This window comes from Ictidomys tridecemlineatus, chromosome 4, assembly GCF_052094955.1.
Source record: "Ictidomys tridecemlineatus isolate mIctTri1 chromosome 4, mIctTri1.hap1, whole genome shotgun sequence".
NCBI classification, from domain to species: Eukaryota; Metazoa; Chordata; class Mammalia; order Rodentia; family Sciuridae; genus Ictidomys; species Ictidomys tridecemlineatus.
This window is the reverse complement of record NC_135480.1, coordinates 130,465,278-130,489,690: the sequence shown is the minus strand read 5'-3', so window position 1 is coordinate 130,489,690 and position 24,413 is coordinate 130,465,278. Positions and strand designations below refer to the sequence as shown.

Here is a 24,413-nt window from a genome sequence, read left to right as displayed (position 1 = left end):
AATAAATATTGGTGAGGATATGGTGAAAAAGGTACACTCATACATCACTGGTGGGACTGCAAATTGGTGGAAACACTATGGAAAGAAACATGGAGGTGCCTTAGAAAACTGAAAATGGAACCACCATTTGACCCAGCTATCCCACTCCTTGGTTTTATAGCCAAAAGACTTAAAATCACCATATTATAGTGATGCAGCCACATCAATATTTATAGCAGCTCAATTCACAATAGCTATACTGTGGAACCAATCTAGGTGTCCCTCAATAGATGAATAAATAAAGAAAATGTGGTATATATACTCAATGGAATATTACTCAGCTTTAAAGAAAAGTGAAATTATGGTATTTGACAGTAAATGGTTGAAGTTGGAGAATATCATGCTAAGCAAAATAAGGCAATCCCACAAAACCAAAGCCCGAATGTTTTCTCTAATATATGGATGCTAATTCACAATAAGGAAGAGGCACTAGGTAAGAACAGAGTTACCTTAGAGGGAAATGATGGGATAGGTGGGGATATGGGAATAGGAAAGATAGTAGAATGAAATAGACATTGTTACTGTCTGTATATATGTGACTACATGACCAATATGATTTTGCAATATGTATACTCAGAAAAATGAGAAATTATATATATATATATGCATGTTACGAATTTCTTTGTCTGCTCTTTCGGTGCTTCTCTCCTTCACAACTGTATAAATAATGTTGATTGTTAAACTTCGTAATGTAAGGGTGGATGTATTGACTAACTCCATACAATGCAATATTTAAACAATGAACAGTGTAATAATATTTAATAGAGGTGAGCTCTACCAGCATGTTTTCAATGGAGCCCATCATATTCGGTTATGTAATTAGTGTTTTACATTGTATGATATTCTTAGCATTGGACCTTTGATGATAATCAACAGAATCATCAGAACTTTACACCCAAGCACACTTGCATGAGCACGTGCACACACACATGCACACACACACACACACACACACACACACACACACACACACACGCAAGCACAGAGTGGAAAATCAGATCTTCCCTCATCATCCCATCAGGGGAAACTCTTTGTGGTCCATTTTCCCTTATTTTTATAAAGAATGTGAGTTCCGCCCAACGGGAATTATTCTGTTTTGGAGTTACTCATCTCTTTCAGGAACACCACCAGCCTTTCTATTTTGTTCTAGCTACAGATGTGGTCACCAAAATAATTTAATGCCACCCTGATAATTGGCAGGGCTAATAGAGAAACTACCACTACTCTTCAAATGGTTTTCATTTACATATTGATTTCTCACTTCCCACTTGGGAAAGGTATGTTTGGTTCTAAATGCTTTTGATCTAATGGTTCCGTAGCCTGACCTACTTTCATTTTTCTTACTGCTGACATTTATTTTATTTTCTTTATTTAAGGGCAATAAATAACAGAAAATGGTAATCAGCATGCATTTAGGTCATCGTAAGTGTCCCAGTTACATTTGCATTTTTCTGTTAAAAGTCTAATGCTGCCTTTGAATGATTTAAGATAGTTGGACAAGGCAAAATAACCCTTCCCTTTCATAAATCCAGAGTGGAAAAAAAAGAATACATAATACACCTGCCTTGATTTGGGACCATGTAAATTATATTAGCTGTAGTCATAGAATTTGTCAGTCTACCAGAAATCATCCCTCAGGACCATAATCCAGGTAAGGCAGAGGGCTTCCATTTTCCCATAGCAGAAGAGGCTTTGCAGCACCCAGAGGACAGAATCCTACCTTTTGATTACTGGGTTCAAAAGTGTGATCTCTGCTCCACTCAGGGGAAGTAATTCTGGAAGAATTCCAGAGCTCTATCTCTCTTACTATGGGGAATAACACTAGAATTGTGCTTCAAGGGTCATTTACTTATTTCAAGAACCAGAATGAAGTTGGTACAGAACTGCAAAATGATTAAGTAGCAGAAAGGACACCATATTTAAGAAGGCAAAAGTGAGCCATATTCTTATGTTGTTTGGGACAGACAGAGGAAACCATGGTGAGGGGTTTAGTAATGAAAGGGCTCTGGAGAGTGGTAGAACTTCATCAATGCCACCAGCGAGAGGCACCTTGTATCAGTATCTCGGTAGTGGTTTTCTTTTACTCTTTAAAGGTTCAGAGCACAAATTTCTCAAACTGCAGTCTATTTTGTGCTAGTTGCTCAGTAGGCTAATATAGTACCTATTTCTGAGGACAAATAAGTTTGGGGAATGCTGATTTACAGAAAGTTTGCATACTTTTTTGCTTTGTTTTTACTTTGCAGTTTCTGAGGTTTTCAGTAAGAAAATATGTGTTTTAAATATCCAGGTAAGGTCATGCATAGAAATAAGACATTAATATGGAATTTGTCACCATGCCACCCCTACCTCTGCCCCACATGGTGTTCCTTATCCTGGATTAGAAGGACTGAGAGAAAATCTTTTATAGACATTCGTAAGATGTCTAGAAATCAATCATAAATTTATAATCTTCCAGTCTCCTCTGGCCTTCTGTCTCCATCTCTGTCCCTCATATCCCCAGCCCTGGTCTTGCTGCTCTGCAATGCATTCTCTTCATGCTGTGGTACATCTAAATCACTAGTATGACTTGGCTCTCTCATGCTTACGACTCTCAGTGGTTCTTCATTGCCTCAGACAAAATGATAGAATACAAATTTCTTGACAAAATCCAGAAGGTAATTGACATTGTGCCACAGTTTCCCTCTCCAGAACATGTCACCTTACTACCTTGCAATGGTTGACACTCATAAAAACTATATACTCTTTTTCTCGACTCCAGAACTTTAAATATACAGCTCTTTCTCCAAGAAATCTTCCATTACTTTTTTGCCCACTCTCTTCTCTTCCTAAAAATAACCTTTACCATTTCTGTGAAAGATATGCCAACAAAATGGAGACAGAGAATATATTTTGAGTCACATATAAGGATATTTAAAAATATTATTTCTATCACAAAGACCTTGGAAATAACAGAATCCAATGGGAAAAAATTCAAATCTAATATAAATTCATTAAATGAATCTTCCAAAAACTCATTATTGCCATATGGATTTATATCAACTGATTTGTCTTACTGTGTGATTTTTTTTAATTAAGGCTAATTCTATAGACTCAATGTAAGCGGAGGACTTCAGCGATCATCTGATTATTTCAGGAAAAATAGTTATTTCTTGAAAACATCTAGTTAATTATGGCAAAAATATTGAGTTTATTTCTTGCATTAAGTAATTGCCTTACTTCCTTTTCTTATTTAATATCTGTAGATATAGGCTCATAGTCCTTCAGAAAGCTCAAAAGTTTTCTATCTTAAATATGAGGACACTGAGGCACCCCATATCTGACTAATTGATGACCTATTTGGCAAGGCTTCTGAAATATTCAAGGCTTTTGACTCGGTGAGGTGAGTCAAGGGGGTTCATGTGTCTATAATGAAGGAGGTAAGGGAGGAGGCAGGCAGAATGAGAAAAGAGAGCCAGATATTAGCTAGTAAGTAGTATTGATTCAAAGGTTCAAAGTCAAAGCAATAAAACACATATGCATGTAGAGATCCCAGAGTATATTGAAACAAGTCCTTGACAAAAACTGGTTCTGCATGTGTAGGACGTAAGTGTGGGCATTTATAGGAAATTTCAAGAACAGACAAATTCATAGAGATAAAAAATTAAGTTAGTGGTTGTCAGAGGAGGGGAAGGAGGAGGACTGGGAACTGATTGCTAACAGGGATTAGCTTTTCATATATTTTTTCCCCCCAGGGTTGGGGTAATAAAAATATTCTGGAATTTGTCATGATAATTGCATAACTTTGTCAATATAAATATAAATACCACAGAATTGTACAGTTATAATGATGAATTTTATGGCTTGTGAATTATATCTCAATATAAAATAAAAAGGTATTGATTTAGGAAATCGGAGGGGGGCAGAATGCTGGGGAGTGATACTGGCCAGATTATATTGTTATATTGTGTGGATGTATGAATATGTAACAACAAATTCCATCATTATGTACAGCTATAATGCACCAATAAATATGTGTAAAAATGGAGAAAACTATGTTATATGCATTTATGAATGACACAATATACTCCAATATTATGCATAGCTACAATGCACTAAAAACAAAAATAAATAAATAACTATTGATGTAGAAGGTAGTAAGTTGTAAATAAATAATCTAAATGGTTACTGTTATTATAAACATTTTATAGTTTTGTACTGTAAAAATGAAAATATCTGAGTTAATACTAAAAATGAAAATGCTCTCTAGCAACAACTTTAGTAGTTACATTTCAGCAGGCTCTGTATTATTTGCTATAATATTATAATCTATTTTCAAGTTTGGATTTTTAAATTATATCTGGTCTTCAAAAATGGATACTGAAAGGAAAAGTTCGCACAAAACCTTATTATAACTGTTTTTTTTTTCTCAAAGATAGATATTAGCCAGTCCTCCTTATCCTAAACTTTTTCTCTTATCCTGCCTTTCAACCATTGCGAATTGCTTATTTGAAAAGAAAAGGATTTTGTGCTATCTCCCTTAATTTTCTCTTCTCTTTGGAATATTAAATTTTTAAAAATGGATTTTTTTGCTACACAATGTTGAGCACACTCATTTCTGCTATATTTCAAAGCCGCATGAAATCTCCAGTCACTTACAAAAGACAAAGGGCCTTTGGCTGTGACTCTGTGTTAAGCACCCCTACTGTCACCAGGAAAAACTTAGTTCTCCTTATCCTTTAGAGTAACGCCTTTGGAGGGTGGAGCCACAAGTAGGAATTCTATTACAATAATATTTTTTCTTTCATAACATGGCATTGAACTTAAAATACACAGAACAAGGAAGATGACAGTATTTGTGAAACTCAACAAATATTCTCATTGTGAAATCAAGGAATTAGGATAGAAAAGCAAATAAAAGCACGCAAACAAAATCCAACAACAACACTGACTACATCCAAAGCAAAACTAAGTGGCAAAGTGCCCTCTTGCACCCCTATCCCCTAAACCTACTGCAGAGCATCCTTTGTTGATCCTGGAGACCATGTAGCTGACTGGGCGCTGTAGCTCACGGCAGCTACAGCCTTCTGGGTTTGTGTTTGAAGTTTTCCACGATGTAAAAGTTTAAAATAATATAAAATATACTAAAATACTTTAAGGAAAAAATGGAATATGAAAGAGAAATTAATAAATATCTTGTTTCTGAGTGCTGTAATAAGACTTTGCTTTATGTAAATTGCTGCTAAAGATATGCAATATATAAATTCACTAAAATGAGTAGTTGGAACACTCCTTTATGAATAAGTGAAAGTTCGTTTATCCATTGTTTTACACAAATATTGCTGGTGTTTGCTTGGAGTATGGAAAACTGGATTCTATTGTTTTATCTCCCCTGAATATCTATACAAACCTGGGTGAACTACCAACTGCTGTGTGGTATTAATATGACTGGGAGGAGGGGGGGGCTAGAAAACCATCAGACCTCTGGTTTAGAGCAAATAGTCTTATTTTTATTCCATCCCACTTAAAAAAAAAACCTGAAGGAAAACTAAGAAAAATTGAGTTAGCAACCAGTTAGTTGCACACTTCTTAAAAGCAGAAATTATAACAAATTTATTCAGTACTTTGTTCTTAGTTTGTGGTGAGCCGTTCCTGTGGACTGTGGTCGCCATTACATGATGGCGCTGGCTCCGCTGTGGTCTGTGAAGGACAACTCCATATCAGAGAGAGTTGGCGTATTGTCAACTCCTTATCAGAGAAAGTTGGCGTGTCCTTCTCTAGCACCCTGTGAGAAGGGTCCACGTGGCAGCTTCGCATTGGGGTTCGTGGTGCTTTATTAAGGCTGGGAGGAGCATCCAATGATTATTCCGGGGATTAGAAGAATTATTAGAAGAATATCAAGGGCCTGAATAAACTGCTGAAAGAAGATTCCTGAGTCGCGTCTTCCTTGCGGGCAAGGGGGTCGTAACATTAGTTCATTTTTTATAATTAATTATGCAAACTTAAGGGATATGGTGTCATAATTTTATTCATGTATACAACTTGTAAAAATCAAATCAGGGTATTAACATTTCCCTTTCCTTAAACATTTAAGCAATTTTTAACGGGTAATAATTGTACATATTTGTATGATACAGTGTGATATTTCAATACATGGATACAATATGTACTGATAAAATCAGGGTAATTAACATTCTCATCTCTTTATCATTTCTTTGTGTTTGGAGACTTCAAGCTCTTCTAGTTATTTATAAAATATATTATATTCCCAATTCTTATTACAATCCTTGGTACCCTGAAAATGTGGAAGGATGATGGATAGGAGGATGGATGAGATAAATGAATGAATTTTATGTAAGCAAATTCGATGTATGTATAAGTTAATTTCAATATTGTCATTTTAGACTACAAATATTTATATCTAAATTTTGGTAATTTGCAGGGGGGCTACAGTTCTATTTCTTTTCTGTCTAGACTAGTGGTTTTCAAATGCAGCATACATAGAATTGCCTGGAAGTTTCCTTGATGGATTGCTGAATGCCATCCCCAATTCTTGAATTTCCTTTTCAAACAAGCTCCCAGTTTGTCCTTAATGCTGTTGATCTGAGGAACAAAGTTTAAATTGTATTAATAAAGCCAGATATTCTCACAAACCATTCCATTAAAATTATTGGGAAACTTTTAAAATATTAAGATTTCCGTAACTAACTCCTCTTACACCTGCATCACAATTTCTGAAGGGGAATCTCAGAAATGTAAATTTTAAGAAATTCCTTGAGTTATTTTTAGGTACACACAATAAAGTTCGAGAATACCTGGATTAGTTGCTGTCCAATAGAACTCTGCAGTAATGGACGTGGTCCATAATTGCATGGTCTACCATGGAAGCAATTAGCCACAGTGACTATGAAGACATGAAATGAAGTGACTGTTGTGACTGGGGAACTGAATTTTAATTTTACTTTTATTTTATGTAACTTAAACATAGAAACTTTCATTTAAATTACCACTTGGTGCAAATGTTAGAAAAAGGCTTAGATTTTCAAACTTTTCTTTTTGAAAGTAGAGTTTTCTTCAATGGTAGCAGAAGGGGAGACCAAGAGTATGGTGTTCTTAGTATCCCACTCCCCAGTCAAAGAAACCCCTTTCTGATTTTTTTTGGGCTTTCAGTTGTTATAATTTTTGGGTTTTCAGTCCTGATAATTGAAGTCCATGTCCATTCTGAATAGCCATAAATCCCTGAAAGAATCAAGTGCTCTGACACGTTTTCAAATAAATGGCACATACTTAGCTTTGACGAAGTTATTATTTGTCTGCCAAGCAATCATAGTTTGAGTGTACCTTAATGTCATCTTCTCAATGGATTCCCAACATACTCACCAAGTTACTACCTCATTAATTGTCATAATGACTTCATAAACAGAAAAAATTTCACTTGCAGGAATACTGACTTGAAGGAAGTAGGTGCTTGCCAAACCCTCCCCAAGTAACTCCCCAATGGAATGTTATTTTTCGCATACTTGTCATTCTCCATGAATAAGTACTTAAGGTTCTTATACTTGAGGATACCTTGATGCTATTTTAAAAAGCAATTTGCAGGCTGGGATTGTTGCTCAGTGATAGAGTGCTTGCCTAGCATGTGTGAGGCACTGGGTTTGATCCTCAGTACCACATAAAAATGAAAAATAAAATAAAGGCATTATGTTTATCTACAACTCAAAAAAATTTAAAAAAAAAAAGCAATTTGCTCTCTGTAGCACCTAACTACCCAGAAGGATGGCAACTGGGCCCTGGAAGAAATGGGGCAAACCCAAACTAGACTCAGACCTCTTATAGGCTGTATTCCTAGGCCTCTGAGGTTTCATGGCACAGCCCATGGGCTACAAAAATAAATTAGCATGGAGAGATGTCTGAACTAATTACATTTCTTTTTCTCCAAATCACAGTAGGAGTAGGAAGAATATTTTGGGGTGGAGTAAGAAACAGGAGATTGGAGATAGGGTAATAAGAATCTCTCTCCAAATGACAAATTTCAGGTCTTCCCCAGGTGATTTAGTTTTATAGCAAGATTTATGCCCGGGGCACCATCCTCAACTAGATAGATTGAGACAAGACCATAGGCCATGGCAAAATCAAAGGCATGAAATAGTAATTAGCTACAAGTAGCCCAAGGAGACTCTAAAATGCTGTCAAAGTCCAAAATTTGCAAATCCAGCTGTAACTTCACTTTGCTTTACACAATGTAATTTGAGTTACCTACATGAAGCCTAAAGGAATGTAAAGCAAACATCTCCTGGATGGGTTTACTCTGCTAGGGGGTGGGAAACCCATGCTGGCCCCTTAGTTTTCTCCAAACCAGAGCTTTCTCTCCTTAAGAGGTGAGGTGAAGGGATTCTAGTGGATATAGGGGGAATGGAAAAGGAAGGAGAGGGAGTTGAGTGCATAAAATTGGGAGAGCACTCGCTGTGTTTAAAATAGAGAACACCTCCAGAAAAGAGGCCCTGGGTAGACTTTATTCACTTAATAGACTTTAAGTGCCTGAGGACACGGTACAAACTTGTATCACGTTATCAGACAGGCCCCCTCACGGCATCAGTGTCGGCAGAGGCTCATGAATATGTAAATATTATATGTATCTTGGAAACATGCTTGACAAGAGAATAGCTAAAATGAACTGATTCTAGTTATAAGCCCATCAGCCTGCCATTCTTTATGTTTGAACAGGCAGGCTATTGCTAGGTGACAGATCATTAAGGCTATCTACTCAGTCAGCGGAAATGAAGAAATAATTTGTTCCTAATAACCTTCAGATGACCTCCCAGGCAAAAGGGAGTCTTTAAAGTGCTGTCTCTGCCGATACATGTCAGGCGGGCGGGTGGGGTTCTTCTGGCCCCACAGTCAGAGCAGGGTGGCTGGTGAAACAGATTAATAAACACCTACTGACAGGGACATATCGGGGAAAGATCTCATCACCTGCCATTATCGGGCTGATGAATAATTCAGAGCTCTCCATCAGAGCCGGGAATTTCAGGCTGCACTGCGCTCTACACTGGCAGGGAGGAGGAAGCATGAAGGTGCTGATTGCCAGGATTAAATGGGAGCCAGGGAGATAATGCTTCTGTTCCAGACTGTGGGGGCATCGGGAGGGGGTGGGAAGAGCGAGCATGAAGGAAGATTTGCTTCTTTCAGCAGTTACCAGCAGGTTGAGGAGCCAAGAAGCAGCTGGAAGCTCCTCTTTAAAGACTGCCAACTAGTTTGGCACCCAGTGTGGCCCCCAGCAGTTATTCGTCCACCATCATCTTGGTGAGAGAGGTCTTGTTTCTTTGCAATGCTGATGGGTTCCAGAGGAACAGATAGGCCAGTCTCCCTACAATTCTCTCACTCCTTGAGTACTTATTCTTGCTCCTATTTCTATTTTCTCTCCATCTGTGATGAGATTTGCACTGCAGATGCAATCATCATGTAACAGTTTGGGGTCAGGTGGGGTCCTATGGGGAAATCAGGACAATGGCTAAGCACCACTGTGTGATCCTAACAATGCTATATGACCTGTCTGAGACAGTTTCCCAACCTGGAAAATGGGCTCAATCATACCCAATTCAGATGGTTATTGTAAGGATCTAAAAGAATATACATAGAAAGGTCCAGGCAGATAGCCTGCACCACACAATGCTCCCTTTATGCTGGAGATAAATGGCTGCTTGCACCTTCCTGTCTGCATTTTGACCAGGGACAAGGCAAGTAACAGACAGCATCTCCAAATGTGGCAATTCAAAAAGAGGTAAATAAAGGGATATTTCCATAGGTGCTGCTATGGCTTAGAAAGCCAATAAGGGATGGTGACATGCCTCCAGGATAGATAACAGCATGCCTCTCTTATCCCCTCTAGGCCTCAAGGGAAGATGTGCTGCCGAACAGAAGTCTTTCACGGAAGTGATGCCCAACCATGGTAACCTGGTAGGGAGGGAACACAGAGCAAGCATCCCCACTGCATTCTCCTCTTGCCCTCCAATCTCCTGCCAAGACTTCTCTTTGGTTGAACTAAATGGCAAGAGGTCTACTGATGGCCCTATGTAGATAAGCTCCTTCTGGAACAGAGCAAGGGAGAGAAAGGAGGGAATTAAATCTGGAGGGACAAGATGGGGAGATCTGACGCACCATCTGACTATCAGCACTTCTCCATCTCTGGTGCCTTTCCATGTGTGTGTGGAATAAATTGAAAACAAAGAATGAAAGACATGGTGCATTCACTTTAGGAGCATATAGAGTAGCTGAGGTCAGTAGGAGAGGGAAGAGGAGGAAGGAGAGAAAACAAGAGAGAAAGCTACAAAAGAGAAAGAATTTGAATATTACAATAGGAAAATAACTGATTGTAGGAATAAAAATATATGTTATCCATTAAATCATTGCACATTCTTTACTAAGTTACTTCTACACCTCTCTAGTTCCATCACCTATAAAATAAAAACTCCAGACTACCTGATGTCATGGACCTATCCTCGCCTGGGCTCCATGACTTTAAGCATGGTAATAGGGCAACCCCATTGAGCCGAGGCTTTCCCCTCCTAGGCACCTGCAGTAGGTAATGGTATGGAAGACAAAGATTGTCATTCTTGAAACTCAGAGACACACAACATCTCTCCCTAAGTTCAAAATCAATTTAGAGCTCAGCATAAATGACGTGAAATGTGCACATCCTGAAAACCTAACCATTCCATGTGTTCAACCCCAGTTAAACTTTACTACTTTGGTCAATAGGTAGCAGGAAAATATGATGTCACACTTCTAAGGGATAATTTTGGAAAAACGTCTGGCTAAAAAGCTGCAATGACTATAATTTTTTTGAGAGTCAATCAAGTTTTATAAAACACTGTTTTAAAGAATTCTGTTAAGTGAATTGGAGATCAAGTGCCTTTTCAAAAGCAGTAGGTTTAAGGCAGAAAGGGAAAGGAGACATTTGATAATTGTAGGGCTGAGAACAGGTAGAGAAGTGAGCAATGGAAGGAAGGAGACACCCGTGTTGGAGACAGACCAAGTACAGTAGACCCAAGTAGGATGCAATAGAAAGTCTGGATAGTCCAAATTCCACCATCCAGATTATTCTTTTTCCTAAGTATTTTGAATACTTTTGGTGCTACTCTATTTAGTATTGCACCCTTAGTTACAAGGAATATAGCTTGCTGGAGAAAGAAGATTCCCAACAGCTCTCAGAAAGCCTTAAAGCACAATCTCTTCAGTCATTTGATTCCAGAATCAACATGAAACTCATTCATTCATTCATTCATTCATATTTTCAATAAATATTTACTGAGAACCTGTTGCCTTTCAGGAAGTCTTCTGGAAATATATTCATGACCTACATAGATACCATGTTCAGGGAAGTCTCTGGTCATAAATGGTAAAGAAAAGCCAATCCTGACAAGGTTCACAGAAAGAACATCCCAGGCAGAGCAAGAAACAATTACAAATGCCCTGGAAACATGATCAGATTTGATCTATATGAGGAATATGAGGAAGGGCCATGTGGCTGGAGGGTGGTGAGCCTGAGACTGTGGAGGGAAGAGGAGGGCAGACTATAGGGATTTGTGAAAGTACTAATTATCATATCTCCAGACTCCACAAAAAGAAAGCAACATTGAAATGAAAAGTTCAAAGTCTCCTTAAGTTCAGCCTTCTCGTGTTAATTTTGCATCATCATTCAACAGATGGAAAGAATGAGACAGGCACATTCAATCAAAGCCAGGTGCCTCAGGGATGCAGTTAGACCATAGTGTCACTTTCCAGGACTCAAAAGACATCATATTTTTTGTCACTTAATATAATTTCTTATAGTTTTGATAGGAAATATGACCTTTTTTTTAAGCTAGCCTATTCTTTTTAGGCTCCACAATACATGGGCATTTCTAATTTCAAAAGCAATTAAATAGTCACAGCACCCAGCCCATTTGTGCATGAGGGACCTGGAGGGATACCTTGTTCAGCAATGAAGAAGGATCTCTAGCATGTAATTTCTGCTCACCTGGCCTTTGTGTCCTCTGTGTTCTATTTTCATACTTGGGTTGCAACTTGGAGAGAATACCGGAATATGTTTTCTGGGTCTTTTCTATTTCTCATGAGTTAATTTCTGCTATGTTCAAAAAAATTATAATTTCTTTTCTGAATATAGATAAGAGGAGAGCCAGGTCCCCTTAAGAACCTATCTGAGTATGGATGACTCTATCTCTTGAGAGTATCCACTATCATTTCTGTCCCTTCTAGTGCTATGCAATCTTCTTTATGTGTCCTGTTATCTGAAAGTAGCTGTGTTCTCTTTTTGGTAAATCTTGCCTCTGAGTTTACCCGTGCTGTTGCAACATTCTTTTTTCATCGGTATAGTGAGTAACCATAACTATGTTGAGCAAGGCAGTTGCTCAAGGTAAATAGTTAAACTTGAAAGTGATAAGCAAAGAACCTAAGTCAAAGAAAGCAGGGAGGGAAAAGAATAAAAGTGAAGATGATTTATAAAGAATTTCAAAAAAGAAAGCAATGCTCTTGGTTCTTTTCTTCCCTAGTGACAAAGCTATGTCATAAGCGTAAATGGCAAAGAGTTTCTTACATCAAGAATGTGAAGATGTTTGATGCAAAGGAAAGTGACATGGGGCACAGCCACAGGGAAAGTAGGTCCTAATTAGAGTGACCATATGTTCTGTTCTGCCAGAGAAAAATCTTACTTTCCACCTGTTGTTCTGGAATGAACAACGTTCTTCATTCATTTTCAAAAGTGTTCTTTTGGATGATAAAATTATGTGGTTTCCTTTGCTCTCCTGCTTCCTCTTCCTAAGCAGGTGTCTCTGGACAAATCCCTCCACTCCTGGACCAGTTTCTCAAGCATTTGGATGATACTGTAAATATTTGCGTCTTAGCCTAGTATTCTATGGCTCCATGAAAACCAAGAGAAAGAGAGAAAAAATCAAGAGTTTGGGAGGTTTTATGGAAAAATATGCTTTAAGTTAAGGGCTATCAATTATTTCTGAGGGGCGTTTTTACCTCCTTGTTTAGTACAGCTGCATCTGGCTTAGCTAATAATGTTAGTTAATGATGATTAGAAAACTTATGCAAGTACTACACTAAAGATCTTGAATGCATGATCTTAATTTTCACCAAATTGTTCTGGTTTCTATTTTATATGAACCTATAGTCATTTCAAAGAATCCTTCAAACTTAATTCTAACTAATCATAAAATACCATTCTCTAAACTACCATATGATACCTAGGGTGGTCTAAGCAAAAATAAATAAATAAAATAAATAAATAAGCAAGAAGGTACTTAGTTAATTAGGCAGGATATTTTGCAGCAGCAAACAACTGACAGTCTTATGAGCTTGAACATTTATTTCCTGGTCCAGTTGCATGCCTGTTAGGGTTACCTAGGGGTCAGTGCTGGGTACTTTCCAGAACCCAGGCTGATGGAATGGCCCCCATGTGGACTGGCACTCCAGTGCATTGCTGGAAACGATGTCAGATTGCACACTGGCTCTTATCACTCCCAAAAGACCACTTCACTTCTGCTCATAGTTCATAGGCCAACTCAAGTCATGATATGATAGTTAGTACCTTCACAATATGACAGGATGTAAAATCCTACAATAAGACCCAGAAAGAGAACAGGAACATTTGGTTAAAAAATATATAATTTCTAAGACAAAAAACCTGAAGTTCCTGTCACCATTTTTAAATTCTCTGAGTTCTAATTATTTTGCAGTGAAATTTCATAGAATTACATGTTCACTGATTATATTTATCTAATGCTTCATTGGGCTCTTTGTTAGCCATAGACTTACTAGCTTATCTCTGCTAAAAACTGTTTCTTTCTGTTGCCATGAGCAGATAGAATGATGTGATATAAGTATAAGTACTCTTAATCCAGGTCTGTCCCTTGTCTCTCAGAAGGTCTTTGCTGTATCTACCATACAACTAAGAGACGACAGTTCAGTGAAGGGAAAGGTGTGTTTGCCCCAGGAGAGAGTGTCTTTATGACACTGATCTGCTCCGATGAATCCACTAATGTGAAATTTCTGACCCAATAGGCAGTGATTGCACAGCTCTGAGACTCCTCTCATTATTCATGAAATATGTGCCGCACGACATCAGCCCTCTCCCTGCAGACTCGCTGCCAAGCAATTACTCATTTCCATCACTTAGCTTTTTTATTATTATTATTTTTCAGTGGGTGTCTATATATTCAGCACACTTCAAGAAGCAAAGCACAGTCCCAGAATGAAAATGATGCTTGTCTTGTTTGATTTTAAATAGAAAAGCACTTTCAAGTCCTTAAAAATTGATGTTGTTTTAAACTTTACAACAAGCAATAGGGAAAACTGGTAGCTGCAGAAATAAATGGAAAGCAATCAGGAGCATTTCCACCGTTATACATATTTGCTACCCAAGAGCTGCTGGAGGGACTATCCTATATGTCCTGATTTATTTCTCTGACTCTCCCCAGGAGCCCTTAAGAGGAACAATGAACCAGAAATGGCGACAAAGCTCTGGTTGCAGTCCTTTGCCAGAGGCAGGGGTATTCATGTGCACTGGCCCATGCTTGGAAAAGGGACAGGCTCCAGGAACCATGTCCTTTTCTTATCATAATGTTTACTTGTTAAGACCTTGCAGATATAAAGTCCAATGAAGAAGAATGGCTGCCCTCGTGCTGCTATGTGATCTAATCTGTGCAGAGTGCTTGTATCCCTGTGGACATCCCAATGGAAAAATATTCTGACCCTAGATATTGTGCTGGAAGAATTTTTAAAGCCAACGTAGCTGTGCTAAACAAAGAATCCTCCATCCTGTGCTCCAATTCTCCTGTGTGGTCAGAGCTTCTTATACTCTATGATGAGTTACAGTGGTGGCTCCTGCTCCTCCTAGTTCCGACAGCAACCCTTTCCCACAGCAGTATGCAGTTCCTTGTTGAAAATCTTCGCCATCTCTTGAATGTTAGCTGGCTGGATGGCTTGCTTGCCCAATAGAAAGTGCAGAAGAGATGGCAGGCTGATTTTGAGCAAAGTCCATATATGTTATCACCTGACCTGCCTTATACCCTTGCTCTGACCATGAGAATGTGCCCACAAGAGCTCACTAGGAGATGAGAAACACGGAACAACTCAAAGCCTCCCTAGCTGTCCCAACCAAGTCCAACAGAGCAGCTGATCACCAGTTGTGTCCCCATCCCAGCTGCCTAGCTGACCCCAGCTAAACCTATCTTGTACTTATTATTACAAGATTTTGTGATTACTTGTTATAAAGTGCTATGTAAACAACTGATTTTCGTCCTACCAAGAGATCACATTTTCTTTATTTGACCTTCCCATATGTGGACATGTTTTGTTAACTTTGTTTTTCTTAAATTTTTCTTCAGTTTCAATGTATTCCATTACTAAGTGCATATTACCGTTTCAGACAACACTGTTAACAGACTGGTGAATCAGAGAACTTCCTCTCAAGGAGCTCTCATTCTAACACAGAAGTTCTCAATATTTGTTACCTTGACACTTAATGGATGGCATTAATATGTGCAACACAATCTCAAGAGCAAAGTCGGAGTTATATAACAATTTCTGGTGCATTTGCTCTTTCTAAGCCTGTGTCTCCTGTGCTTAAGAAATCGCTATTGAATACCACTGAGTGAAAGTGGCATTAAAGAGTTGGAAACACATCATAGATGTCACCCTGAATCATCTGTATGTTGTTATTTTACCTACTATTAGTTACAAATTACAACACACTTCACTGCTCATTGCTACATCCTGGCGTTTTGATATCCCAGATGAGAACAAAGGACCTAGTGGAAGGAGAATGCAGACATTGAAGGTATTAACTGCAGTCCAAAATAGCTTGAAAGAAAGTTTAGCTACAGACTTTGGGGAGACTCAGAAAGAGGAACAACACATTCTGACTTGGGCACACGGGGAGGCTTCCAAGAAGAGTTGACATCTGACCTAAACCTGAGGTTTTGGCAGAGACTGAATCACATCATTAGAAAGGTGTACTTTTTATTGAATTTCCTTCAAACCAAGATGTTCCCCAGTCCTTTTGACTGGACTCAGTGGAGGTTGAAAGAGAGGAAAGAAATTGCATGTGATTGCCACACATACTTTGAGCCCAGCTTCTCTGACTCTGTTACTGTATCTCCCCAAAAAGGATATTCAAGGAGTTGGCCTCCCTCATTGGCATTTTTGGACAAAAGATTAAGTCAGGTTGGGCACAAGTACCTCTGTGACCTGGTAAATGAGAGACCTGGGGCAAATGTGGGCTGCTTCTCCTTGGGCTAACGTTCTTTTCATTTTATTGAACGTTCAATGACCTTTAACAGTCCTTCTAACCTTGGCTTCTGAGCTGTGTTTTCTTTTTAGTCTTTTCCTGCCAACCTAAAGGAAAGTTTAACAGATACCATCCCTCCCACTCCAGCTTCTCTTCTGGGGATCCATCAGAGCCGTCATAGCTCCTTAAGAGGGAGGACTTTGGGACTTGGGGAGACTATTTTAAGCAAAGCTCTTTCCCTGTTACTTCTTCCTTGTGTATCCCAGCAAAGTGCGACTGCTGAGTTTCACTCTACAGATGGATTCTCAAGAATCTTTTATGTTATGTGATGGCATGGGAATGGGAGACAGCCTCCCCTGGACAATGAGAACAATAAAGTGGTGATGGTTCTGCATGAGGAGCTGGTAGCATCTAAAAGTAGATGCCTGTTACACTCTACCTTCAGTCAGGGATGCCTGAAGGACAGTGGTGAGGGAAGGGCTGACCACAGGCAGAACTTTCAAGCAGTGCACTTGGTTATTCACATTGCCTGGAAGGACAGATACGAAGGTGTAGAACTGTACTGATTCATGGACAGTGAGTGATGATTCATTGGGTGGCCAGGGATTCAGAGGAATATCACATATAAGTTGGTGACAGGAAAGTCTGGAGAGAAGCTTGCAGATAGACCTTTCACAATAGGCAAAATACAAAAAGATGTTTGTATCCCACAAAAGAGAAATCTCAAAGAAGAGGAACTTGATGATCAGGTGGTCATGATGACCTCAGTAATGGTAGATACTGGTCGACCTCTTTTCTGAGCCACCCTGCCCTTGCCCACTGGCCTAATAATCAGAGTGATCACATCAGCAGAAACAGAAGTTAAACATGGACTCAGCATCACGAACTTCCACTGACAAGTCTCCAGGCCTGCTCCAGGCTCACCTCCTGTTGTAGGCTGCGCACCTGCAGAGGCAGTAGTAGCCAGGCAGAGAGACAGCTTTCCCTGCACGTTTCCAGACCTCCCACTTTTCCTGTTTCACTATGCTGCTGGGATGTGCTGGGCTCCTTGAATATCTATGCAAGCCCTGGCTTCTGGAGCTTGTCAGTGTGCATTGGATATATTAGTAACCCTTCCTCTTTTTTCTTCTGCTTCCATTTCAGACCTTCACATCCCCAACAGAGCCCCCACAATTTTATAATGTCTAATTCCTATAATAAATCCCCTTTCCCCCTGATGGAGGCTTTGATTCCCTGCCTTAACCCTGGCTGATCAAAGGGAATCAAGGATGGGAGTGTCTGCTACACACATTTCATCCTAGTTAGGTTGCTAGCTTTTCAGGATATAGCTTATGTGAGGAGTTTGTCTATGGTCTGGGAAGTGAGGAACATTATGGAATGGCATTCCTGTGCAAGCAAAGACACAAAAAGACTAGAAGGAAATACCCCACATCCAGGATGGTAACAAAGACTTTCTTTTTGATATTAAGATTGGATTATTTATTATTTTTCTTTCTCCCACTGTTATATAATTTCCAAACTTTTCATAATATGTGTTACATTTTTTAGATTAGGTAGAAGGGAGTGAAGGGAGGGGAGGGGGTCTGAGGGTAGGAAGGATAGTAGAATGAATCAGACATTATTACCCTGTGTGCATATATATGACCAGTGGGATTCCACATCGTGTACAACCAGAAGAATGAGAAATTACACTCTATCTATGTATGATGCATCAAAGTGCATTCTACTGTCATGTATAACTAATTAGAACAAATAAAAAAAGAAAAAAACATAATAACTTTATTTTGGAAAAAAATCAGGGAATTTTTAAAGTACAAACCACTTGGAAATTTATATACACATCCTAGAGCATAACACAAAATCTATTTGCTTAATAGAGTTGGATTAATCAGTCTGCATCCATAACAAGATTTTGAGTTTTATAAAATGCCCTAGCTTTCAGTATCTTAAACAGTAAGTAAGAGTAAATAGGTGTGCTAGTGAGACTCCATCAGGTGCAAGACAGGCTTTCTAAAGCTCAAGGTATAGTGGTTTATTGTAAGGACATGCATAACATTAAAATTGATGGAATTTTAAATTGCTCTAAATTGAATGGAGGAACAGAACACAGTGGGGTTCCTTAGAGACTGGCCCTGGCTTGCGGGTGATTCTAGCCCTGAAGTATTTTTTGCGAACTTGATAGACAGTCATGAGTCATTTGAGTAAAGACTCAAATAATGTGCTAATAGGAAATTCAGGTTTTTTTCCTCCTGCATTTCTGTGGTGTGCGTGAAGAGGCATGCACACGTGTTTGCTAAGAAGGTAAATTAAATAATTTATAAGAAAAAAATTAAAATGTACCTTAACACTTCCGTGTATCCTATGTATTTAATGTTATAGGCAATGGGGAGCTATGATTGGGTTTGAAGTGGGAAAGTTGTCTGTTCAAGTTTGAGATAAGAATTAATAATAAAACACCCTGGTAACTGTGTGTAAAAAGAAAACACCAGAGGCAGAAAGTTCAACTAGGAAGCCATTGTAACAATTTAGGCAGGGAATATTGGTAAATTGACGCAAGAAACCAGCAAAAAGGAATAAGAATTATGTTGGAGAAACTAATGAAAGCATCATATTATCATTGTTAGAAATGTGTTTTTTGGGAGGCTGGGGATGTGGCTAAAGGGTACTGCGCTTGCCTGGCATGCGTGCGGCCCTGGTTCGATCTTCAGCACCGCATACAAACAAAGATGTTGTGTCCACTGAAAACTAAAAAATAAATACTAAAAAAATTCTCTCTCTCTCTCTCTTTAAAAAAAATAAACAAAATATTAAAAAAAAGAGATGTGTTTGTTTAAAGAAAGGCTACAATTTCATGGTGAAAGCAAATAAAGGTTTGCCTTGCTTTTTGTCATCATAATAACAGTTTTTTCCCCTATCTGCCTGAAAAAGCAGCCTAATGATACGTGCTAATATGATTGCTATATCTGGATGGGGAAAATGCATTGATTTTGTTGAATGCATTAGTCATCATAGACTGGGTTGTGCTACAGTAACAAGCAACCTCAAAATCTCAATGGTGTAAAACATAAGGTTAATTTCTCATTCACCTTGCATTTCTGTTATGAGTCAGAGAGAGGCACTGTTCTCCAGCAGCCTTGCTCCAGAATCAGTTTGAAAGAGCACCCGTCCTCTGCCTCCATTTGTCTTTCAGTGTGTTGGATGGAAAGAGAAAGTGACCCGTCATGTACCAGCTTTTAAAACATCTGTTGACCAAAGAAAATCATGGAAACACCCACCTTCAAAGGAAGAGAGAAGTGCAATACTGCAGCATGTCTAGCTGAAACCAGAAATATTTCTGGGAACCAATTATTAAACCAATTATTAAATTCTATTTCCATTGTACGGCTTTATCACTAGCAGTGTTTTCTGGCTGCCTTGAATCTCATGAACTATGCAGAGATCAGGAGAAAGAGTTTAAAGCAGGAACTCACCCACAGAAGCAAGCAATGATGCTCTTAATTCCCATAAGCTTAGTTAGGAAGCCCCAAGATCTTAGCTATTCATAGTTGCAGACACCCAAGACATTTCCTGACAGATTATGGATGTGCAGTACACTAATGGCCTTAGTAGAATTTCCGTTCTGGTTTCTGTCTTGTCAGGAATCTTCCCAGCGGTCTACCTAGTGCCTCCCAAACCATACCCAGGGCTTGTTCTTCACCTTCTGCCCTGCTGTGCACAGTGACTGTTAAGCAGCTGTCCTCTCCCACCTTGGGGAGGTTTGTGCATCCACAAGGCATTGTTAGTGCAGCAGCATATGCTAGTGGAGCACTTGGGAAGCAGGCTGGATGGAAAACAGAGGCTTAATTGAATTAGAAGCACACACTCTGGATGTTTTGGTCTGCAATCTCTGCAGCCCTATCTCTCTCTTTGCCAGAGAGACACTATCAACGTTCACATGATCTATTAGCTTGGGGGACTTTATTCTCTGTACTTTCCACTAAATCCAGTAGTCATCTCTTATGCCCTTCAATTCTCACATTCTGTAAACCAAAAAAAAAAAAGGAAGGTCTCCCACAATAGTCTGAAAGAAGCAGCACTAAGGACCAGTAAGGGCTGAGGACATCCTGCATTGCTGAGCTCTAGACAAGGGTCCCACACTTTTCAGGTGGTAAGGAGTAGTCAGCCTGTTGGTTAAAATAAAGATGACCTAGTTTATCCTGTGAAAAATATGAACCAGCAGGTCTGCTTTAGGCCTATGAATCTCATGCTAGAAACACTTAAAATGGACTGGAGATATGGCTCAGTGGTAGAATGTTTTGCCTGATGTGTATGAGGCCCTGGGTTTGATCCCCAGCACTGTAAAACAAACAAACAAAAATACTCAAGTTGACTCTTATGTCATATAATTTTGGGAAAACTGGCTAGAGTTCCTTCCTTTCTCCTTGTAATACTTGGATGTCTTTCAGCTACATAGCTGGAGAACAATACATGAAACCTTTTTTAATATTCTCAACTCAATTTCCCGTCTTCTAATAAATGATTTTTTCTTCTGGGTATGCACATCTAGAGTACTTTAATATGCTTCTGTTCAGTACTAGGGCATCATTATCTCCATCTGTTTCACTATGTATGTTTAGTTTTTTTCCAAAAAGGTAAATTAAGGCTAAAGTTAGTACTTTTCTTTGGTCCCTCTTCCTTCCCCTTCTCCCACATCTAGTGTAATATCTGTCTATCTGTATCTATGTCTATATCAGTATTCACGTCTCTAGCTGTATCTTCCCTTAGAATATAAACTCCATGGGAGTCTGCAGCTTCCCTCCTTCAAACATCCAGAACTATGCACAGCATATATGAAGTGCTCCAAATAAGTGAGTCTTAACCCCTGGATTCAATTAAAAAGAAGATTTTGAAGAAGTTGGAGGCATCTCAAATATTGAAGATGTTGGATAACTGCCTACTGGGTGACCCATTAAAAAGTTTGTGCTGCTGGCTAAGTTCCACGCAGTGTTCTTTATCAGTAAGTTGACCACCCTGCTCTTCCTTCTTTCCATCTGCTTTCAGCCCTGTTCTGTTTTGCTGTTCAGACTCCCTTGGAGAGTGTTTACCTAGTGTAATGGACAGAGAAACAGAAGACCAGAGCTTTACACAAATAGTGTACAGCTTTGCTTTTGTTTGCCAACAATCTAGGCCTTAAAATTTTGTCAATAGCAGCAGGAAACTATCCCAATGCCTATACTGAGGTGAGAATGATCCAGACACAGCCAACGAGCATATTCCTTTGTCTTAGGGTTATTTTAGAAATGACACTTAGCTCCCCAGGTCTGAGTAGAGCTTGGGGGTTTTGCCAGGACTTTGGGAAACACTGGCTCTTCTATATACAGCTGAGGTTGCTAGCTGGAGGATATTAGAGTAGGCTAGAGTTTCTAGGGACTCTGGCCTGGAGATGCCCCACCTGGGAATGACAGAAACACAGAGAACAGGTTGAAGTGCTGGCCAGGAATGGAGCCAGGCATGGAGAGAGTCACAGCAACATTGCTGAACTACAGGACCCTGTCAAGGGATGCGTGTTCACCACAGCAGGCTGGAAAGGAAGAAGAGAGCTTTCTCTGCAGGGAGCGTGCAGGCCGGGAACTCCACACACATGGCCAGTCTAACCCCTTGTCATCCTTTACCCATGTCACTCACAGGCTTTCCTCAGTGCTCCCCACCCCACACTCTTTCTGCTGCACTCTCATTACCACACTGTCTGCAAGAAAATTTTCTTCCACTCTGGTCCATGAGGTCTTCTAGGTACAAGGCCAGATTTTCCATGTTCATCTCCACACCCAGCACTGTGCCGGGAGATGCTCAGTGCTGGGTATATGTTGGTTACAGGATTAGAGAGCCACATGTAGTAGATTAGAGTGTTAAACTCACAGTTTCTTGACCTGCAAATCCAAGGCACATGGCTTCACTAAAAATTAGAGCTGCTCAGGGAAAAGCACTTCTTGCTTTCTTGACCTTGCCTGGGCAGGGAGAGTCAAATATGAGCTGAAGGTGTTGGCCCTCTTCCCTCTCTGCTCAGAAGGCAGCCTCTGGCCAATTTGTGAGAAGCCTCTCTGCTGAGGGGCAGCCAGCAGCCCGCGTGCTCCTGCCAGCTGGGCCGTTTCTCCGCAGGCCTCTTAGAGGCTGAGAGAGATGGGGCATGACAGAGCCAGGCCTGCTGCTCTGCTCACTGGAGGATGCCGGGGGCGGCTTGGCTGCCCCACTGCACGCTGTGGGAAACAGAAGGAGAGGGTTTCAGTCCCCAAAGGGAGAGGGCAAGGGGAGAGGAGAGAGAGCAAGCGGGGGGAGGCTTTTTAGCTTAGTTTTGTTTTTAACATCTACCCCCAAGGAAACTGACAGCAGCTATCCCTGTGTAAGAATGTGGAACTCACTGAAGGAGAATGCAGGCTGAGAGAGTAACACCTAGCTCTTTTTTTTCTTTTCCTCGTATAACACTTCCCTCCAACCCTTAGTAAAGGTTGATAAAATAACTGTTTTCCTTTGAGAAGTATTTTGGAGCAACCAATCAAAAGGCCTGTTTCACAATAACAGATGCCTGTTGCCATCTAGGATTTCTACAGGTTTTTCCCCCTAAAGAGAGAGATTGATTGATGTTACTTCCCCTAAATCCTGTTGGCTCCTATCAAATCACTGCATGGCTACACATCTCCTTTTTACCTGGGCTACCTTTTTTTTTTTTTTATTTGAACTCCTGTTGCAATTGTGTCCAAGCGCAGATAAAGTGTTGCTAGCAGGAAACAATGATTGCACCCAAAGATAAATGTCAGTGAACACAATTTGGGCAATTGGATGTCAGTTTCTTTCCTTCTGGCAAATATTTTGATGAATAAGATCTCTCTGTGGGCAAACATCACTCCAAGATTCCTTGTGTCAGCGTCTCAACTCTGCTAAGGCTCCCTTCTTACTTCCTACCTTCAGGGTAAAGTTTAACCAAAGTTTATACGCAGCCAATTGAGATGAACAGAAGTTCATAGGATATGGATAAAGCCAGTCTTGAAAGCACTAGAGAAAGAGGTAACATCGCACACACAACTCATGTTCAAGGACTCAGATTCAGCTTCTGAGGAAGAGAAAATGAGTAGAATTCCTATCCAGGTGTGCCCAGTTGTTAAAGGCCTAGTGTTTTATTCTATTCTCTAGAATATATACTTACAAAATGCAAGCAAAGTTCCAAGGTACACTCAGATGCACATTATGAATGCTAATAGCTTTCTAATCACTGCTATGATGTTCATGTAATGGCTTCTATTAACACAACAAGTTTTGCAACAGTGCCCTAAAATTTGTTGGATGACTTTTGGTATTTCTATCACATGACAATAATGAAACAAGGTCCCACGCATTACTTAATGGGTTAAAGAAGGTATTCTCAGTTGCTATAATACAATTTGAGTTGGCTTCAATGGAGACCCCATTAATAGTGACAGCCTGATACTTGCTCCCATTGATCTCAGAAATAATAATGCTGCTTCATGTATCTAGGTTAATGCCAGCTATACAAAGTGGCATTGATAGTTGTTAGGTTAGGTATTTTAGAGACATGTAGGATTAAGATAGGTTGGATTCCTCAAACAAATGGTCAGTTTAGGAAATACCTTAGTTCTATCAATTGAGTGGAAATAAGGGAAAGTGTTGCTATTGTTGATGGTCACTCTCTCATTTTATAGGTATTTTCCTCAAAGATTTTTTTTCAGGTAACTGTAGCTAAAATTATACTTCACAATATAGAAAATATGGTTATCAATGGTAAACTATAAACACCTACTTTATACCCTTTTCCATTTTTAACTTTTCTTGGCATTGATGATGACAATCAAAACAAGTTTTATTCAATTATATATCATAACATTAGCATTTCCCATGAAACACTACTAAGTATAACTATGTCAATGTAAAAAATAGATAAGGAAAGGGGGCGGGAAGACGTTTAGAAAGAGATTACAGACAAGGATGAGCTAGAGCTGATTATCACCAGCCAGTTAACTCTGTACATCACTTTCAACTGTGTATTCGATGATGTCATCCTGGCAGCTTCAAATAGATCACCATAAAAGAATTGATAACACCGACAAAGGCAGGT

General features: G+C 39.5%; 1 pseudogene; it reads left to right on the top strand.

The window, feature by feature from the left end:
• Positions 1–9,127: 9,127 nt before the first annotated feature.
• Positions 9,128–24,413, top strand: part of LOC101975064 (nischarin-like) — a 54,421-nt pseudogene continuing 39,135 nt past the window's right edge.